This window comes from Miscanthus floridulus, chromosome 6, assembly GCF_019320115.1.
Source record: "Miscanthus floridulus cultivar M001 chromosome 6, ASM1932011v1, whole genome shotgun sequence".
NCBI lineage: Eukaryota > Viridiplantae > Streptophyta > Magnoliopsida > Poales > Poaceae > Miscanthus > Miscanthus floridulus.
The window spans coordinates 3257765-3264216 of record NC_089585.1 but is presented as its reverse complement, the minus strand read 5'-3'; the positions used below and the strand labels follow the sequence as shown (position 1 = coordinate 3264216).

General features: G+C 38.7%; 1 pseudogene; it reads right to left on the bottom strand.

Moving 5' to 3' along the window:
- Window positions 1-1560: 1560 nt before the first annotated feature.
- On the bottom strand, window positions 1561-5873 carry LOC136457428 (uncharacterized; annotated as a pseudogene).
- Window positions 5874-6452: the final 579 nt, after the last annotated feature.

Sequence of the window (6452 nt, the reverse complement as noted above, 5' to 3'; positions counted from 1 at the left end):
AGAGATATTATTTTAATTTGTCACTTAGCCATACAACGAAGCCTAAAGCGCGAAGCCAAAAATCACACAAACTAAGTAGAGGTGCAAAATCGTAACATTTGAACTTGAGCCTGACCAAAAGCTAATAGCAATAACTTACAAGATTACTATATTCTCAACGCAATGAGTTCAGCTAGCCATCAATTTAACACTTTCAAAGATTTTTTTTTTATAAAACTGCATCCCATCCAAAAGAAACGCTATAATTATGGTAACTCAATCTAATATCATAAATGGTGATTCCCCTAAACAACATATAAGCCTTAAAGAGGAGTTATATCCTTCAATCTGATAATACTCATTTTGTATCAATTAACTTCATCTTTTAAATCTACCAAAATATTTGATAATTTAGCAATAAATCATCGCAAGCACCTGACCTTTTTGCACATTCATTCAAATGCCCTCAGATCCACACCATGGCACATACACAATATTTCAAGCCATCCTGGAACCTACACCTGCTAATTTCATTTCATTGAAATTATCGCCTAATTTGTGGCCCAATTTTAACATCTGAAGAGAGCCAAATCAGATTAGAGACCCCTCCTCCAGTCCTACTTACTTGCGGCCGATGAACTTGAGGAGGTCGAGTGTGACGACGTGGAAGCGGTGCCCTCAATGTGGTCGTAGACGGGGCCGATTCCGGCCTCGACGGGCGACCAAAAAGTTTCCACATTTTAATTGATCAGTAGTTGGTGCTGTCACCTAGAGAATTAGTGCTGTCACCAACTAATGTTTGCCATCTTCTTACCTAGGTACTGCTGCAGCACCAACTATTGATCAGGTATTGATTCCTCAGTCGTACTTAACTTGTTTTGATTCCTGGTTGTTAGGGCATAAAATGTAGCAGCAATAAGAAACAACTTCCACAAGCTGAAAGCCTATAAGATTGAGATCTGGACTAACCATGGGCGCATATATACGTGTTAAGACACCCTTCCTCAAAAGTATCAAATTGGTGTCTTTATCAGTCCATACAACGTGTTCTCAGTACCTAAACAAAGGTAGTCAGACCAATGTGATCTCTCTTAATTCAGGCAGGATAGGGAGGAATGGTTGAGGGTGTTACCAGTTCTTCATCTCCTCCTCAGTCGCTGTTGATGCAATTATAAAGGCCTGCCATGACAGAGTACAAGTGAGGATTTCATTAGCTCTCCCAAGTTAGTTATCCAACCAGCATCCGCAAGATGCAACATGTGTGGTTGGCTATAGCCTCCTTCGTCAATCGCCATCATCGGAGTGCGCACCTCTTCGCACGACAGACTCACACCTCGTGTGGATGGATTGTGTAGTTAACTGAATTATATGCAAGAAAACTTGTGTGCCCCTCTCGCACAGTACTGCATGACCTTTTATTGTGCGTTTCTTTGTTCCAACTTCAGGTAGAACTCAAGTTGGGTCAATATACCCAAAAGATACGGCATCAATTCCAAACTTATAAACCGAGGAGACGAATCTCAAAGTTTCAAGTATGGTCGGTAGTAAACTCATCTAAGACATATAGGACATTTCCACTGGTACAGAAATGACGTATGGATGGTATTACCAGAAAGTAAAAATATTTCTTTTGGGTAAATGATAAGGTAAACTAATTACATTGGGTAAAATGTAAGGTGAACCTATCGGTAGATATACACAATTTCGGAACCGGTATACATGACACTGTTCAGATGAATTGTCTCTACAATGGACCACCTCCGATTCTTGTTTGAGATGGCATGATTTTCCCTAACTTTTGATTAGACCAACGGGGGCCTTATGCACATGAAAATTAATTATTGATGAGAGAACAAAATCCTAAACGGAGCTCATATGACGATCGGAATGAATATGTTGGAGGACTCCACTTGAGTTGCCACAGCGGCAAAACCCCTGGGAGCAATCTAAGATGCTGACGTCTCTGCGTCTCCATTATCAGAATTCGATGAACCGCCTCCATTGGCCATCTTAGTATCTCCATCACTCTGACCCATGAACAGGTCTGCCTTGCTACGCCTTAGCGACCCAGCTTTCCTTTGTTCTAGAGCAAAAGAAATGAGCATATGTTATGAGCAACGTTTAAGCCACAAACAGTTAGCAATGTTTAAGCCGCAAACATTAAAATGTAGCAATTTTTGGGTCTTACTTTTGCTGGTTATCGTGTTGCGAGTCACTGCTAAGAAGCCCTCCCAGGTGTACTTCCGTCGTTCCTGCTTCTCTTCCTCAGAAAGCTCAAAGTTTGGCTCCCTTCCACACATAAAAGCAGCCCTGCGCAAAATTCAACTTGTTCAGATCTGGTGATTCATGGTGAATCATTAGCTATGCAACAAATCATGCATCCTCATCGTATCAAAGCAACATCATTTGATCTTGACAGAGATACAATCAATGTCACATATCGGCATATTGCTCGTATCCCTTAAACCAAATTAAATTCAGAATCAAAACAAGTAAACAATAATAGAGGCAACATTTACTTTAGAAATCAGGCAATGAGAGAGCCTAACAAAGAATGATAAATAAACAAATCTGTATGGCGCAATCAGAATTGGTAGGCTTGGTGAGAAGCCAAACCACTGAACAGTAAACTCTGTGACATGTTGGAGCATATATGTTTTGCCTGGGGAATACGGAGAGCTAACTTTACAGATGAAATAGATAGATTTTATCAGGAAAAGGTGAAAACATAGTGCAAACACTTGTGTTTACAGGAAACACTACGGAAATAAGCTTGGTCTTGTGCAGATTTGAACTATAGTGAATGCATGCATATAGGTAATATCTGCATGTCATAACTCATAAAAAATGAACTAACTGGAGTTCGGATTGAACAACAGAAGGATATACAGTTGGATATTAATGAGAATTAACACAGAACAGCATTATATGATCTTATTTATCTAGTCAAAACATACTATGCCAGCTGGCTAACTTATTACTTTGAATACCATCTGGGTAAATCAGATTGCATCAAGATGCTATGAGCATTAGCTTGTGTTGGGAAAAGGTAAAAAGTTAGGTAAGAATGGTGGAAATTTTGTGGTCAAACTGAGGTGTGCAGTTATAGTCAAGCTAATACCTATCATAAAGCCGGGCTGCTTCGTCCTGTGTCCCAACAGTACCCAAGTGAATCTGTTTCTTGTCAACTTTTTATGGCAGCCTGCCATTTCATATTTTTGAAATAAACCCCCCTCATAATGCATGGCTCTTGATCCACGTACTGCTTTCTTCTATGTCGTTTTCTGCGCTTGATTTCCTTGCCTGAAGTGATAAGGAAAAAAATGCAATTTTCTTATCAGCTGTGGAGTAAACTGTAAAGTTCAACTCAAGAGGATTAAGGAAAGACACACAAAAGAAAAGGTACAGGGAGTTCTTTAGGGAAAAGCTACAGGCCCTAACTAAACATTCCCAGCACAGCTATATAAGAAAAAAATTGTCACACAAACTTTTCCTATTGCAAACTATATTCTTTAAGGACACTTCAGAATGTGAGATGAAGAAAGCACAAGTTCTCTGAGATTTCCAATACAGAATTCTAGAATATCAACTTTAAGTACCATAACTACAAGTAATCTGGACTTTAAGTGAAGAACAAATGCTAATAATACAGACTAAGAATGAAGTATAGACCTGGATAGTACTGGGTTTTCTCTTCCTTTGAATCATCAGAACCATTTGAGGATTTTGTGAGCACATCAGAAGTCTTTGCCTGCGACAAAAAGGCAAATTTTGTTAAGAAAAATCATACTTGCCATTGTAGTCAACAAATTTTCAGTAAAGCTTGAAGCAGAATGCAAGGACTACACAAATGTCACTACAAAACTCATCAGGCTATCTTAAGGAGAAAAGGATACAGCACAAGCAGGTAACATCGACACTACCGGAAACCGGCACTTTGCCGAGTGCCGGAAGTTTTACCGAGTGCATTTTATCGGGTACTCGGCAAAGACGGCTTTGCCGAGTGTTTTTTCGGCACTCGGCAAAGATGGCTTTGCCGAGTGTTTTTTTCGGCACTCGGCAAACATGTAATTTGCCGAGTGCCATTTTTCGGCACTCGGCAAAATACGTCTTTGCCGAGTGCCTTTTTTCTGGCACTCGGGAAAGATGTATTTTGCCGAGTGCCATTTTTTGGCACTCGGCAAAATACGTCTTTGTCGAGTGCCTTTTTTTAGCACTCGGCAAAGAGGCATTTTGCCGAGTGCCATTTTTTTGGCACTCGGCAAAATGCGTCTTTGCGAGTGCCAAAAAAAGGCACTCGGCAAAGAGGCATTTTGCCGTATGCATTTTTTTTTTTGGCCCTCGGCAATTATTTTTTCAAAGCAATTTTTGAGGCCCTAAATGAATTCAAATAAAAAACATTTCAACTACAAAGTTGTATAACTTCTCAAGATCTACAAAGTTTATTTTGGTCATTTCTTCATTTGACAAAGCGACAATAATGTTGTTCATAAAATCTACATCTCTCTCATGTCTCATATTAGTTTCATGAAAGTAGAAAAGCGATATATAAGATTTATGAATAATGTTTCTGCCATTATGTCGGATGAACAAATGACCAAAATAAACTTTGTAGATCTTGAGAAGTTATGAAATTTTGTAGTTGGCAACATTTTGATTTGAAATCATCTTGTCATGCAAAAACGACGTTTGAATTTGAAAATTTTAAAATTTGAATTTTTCAAAAGACCTCAGATGGAAAAACTTCCTAAATGAAAATTATAGATCTCCAAAAGTTATGAAACTATGTAGTTGACAACTTTTTGATTTGAAATCATCTTATCATGCAAAACTACGTTTGAATCTCTCAAATTTAAAATTTGAATTTTTCAAACGACCTCGGATGGAAAAATTTCCTAAATAAAAATTGTAGATCTCGAAAAGTTATGAAACTTTGTAGTTGACCACTTTTTGATTTGAATTCATTTAGGGCCTCAAACAAGCAATTTACTCTCGGTTTAATATAATATATGAGGATAGATAACGGAATCTAGACACAAGTGACAGTGTAGTGCTCTGGTAGAACAGCAGACACGCGAGGGAGAGGTCGTGAGTTCGAATCCCGCCGGCCGCGTTAGCCGCGAACTTTGCGCAAAAAATGCAGCGAACTTTGCTGGCCGGTGGCGCTGGATGGACGGGCGCTGGCCCATGGCGGCCTCCCCCGAAAAAAAAATTTGCTATTATTTTTTGGTTTTTTCGCATTTTCATTTTGCCGAGTGTAAATCTTTATCGAGTGCTTTTTCGGCACTCGGCAAAGGCTTTGCCGAGTGCCCGACAAAAAGCACTCGGCAAAGGCTTCTTTGTCGATTAATTTTTTGCCGAGTGCGGCACTCGGCAAAGTGCCGGTTTCCAGTAGTGACACTCACTGGGATATTTTTTTATTCCGTTATCTAGAATTTTTTTTTTGAGTGTGTGCACATGTGCACCAATATACTCCTGCGCAAGATACTTCCTCAACATACAAAAAGTAATTATGGATACCAAGGGCAGTGGATGCACACTGAATGGCTTCACATTGGAGTGTGCAACTTCCACAGTTTTTTCATTTTCAATGGGCTTAGGAAGATCAACTGGCAATGAGTCTTTCCCTGAAACAAAAGCTAAACTCATGTGAGTACTCAAAACATATAGCCAACCTCTTTGTTGGTATAGATACAGAGATGATCCCAGATAAGGCTTTATACTTTTGTTCACTTCAAATATTCTATCTTCTTTAGGTTCTAATTGTAGAGAAAAAGAATACTGACACAGTCAAGCACCTGAAATTTATGATTTTCCAACATACTTTTGGGCTACTAGTTAGTTAGTGATCGAACCAACTAAGGTCTTTTTTGGATGCATATGTATCCACTTCAACCCACATGTGTTGAAGTGGATTGGAATGGAACTTAAACTAATTTCCACTCTAATCCACCTCAACACACGTGGATTGACATGGATAGATATGCATCCAAACAAGGCCTAAAATAGTAAAACCATGTAGCTTCCATCAGTAACTTATTAACACACATGTATTTATTTTCATGTACATTAAGGATTCTGCACTGGGTTTGTCTTTTTTTATACATTCATTCATATAGCAGGCTATTCTGAGAACATTTGTTGTATACTTCTATCCACACATGAAAGTTCAAACATATCTTTTGGAAAAAAAAACTTCAATTAGAGCTAATTGCTGCTTGACAATATAAAAAGTATAGCTGGAATATCAGGACAATTAATATGGCCATTCTTAAAAGGAACAATGTTCACATAATTGTAAAGAAAAGTTATTTATTTCTTATCTGGTAGAAAACAGTTCTGAAACTCAAAAGAACAGATATATGACATAACCCTAGGAGGAATTCTCAAAAGCGTGACTAAAGTACAAATTCTTGTGCAGGCAGCAATTAATTTACAACCAAACTTCCCACTTGGAAAACCTGCCCTCCTAA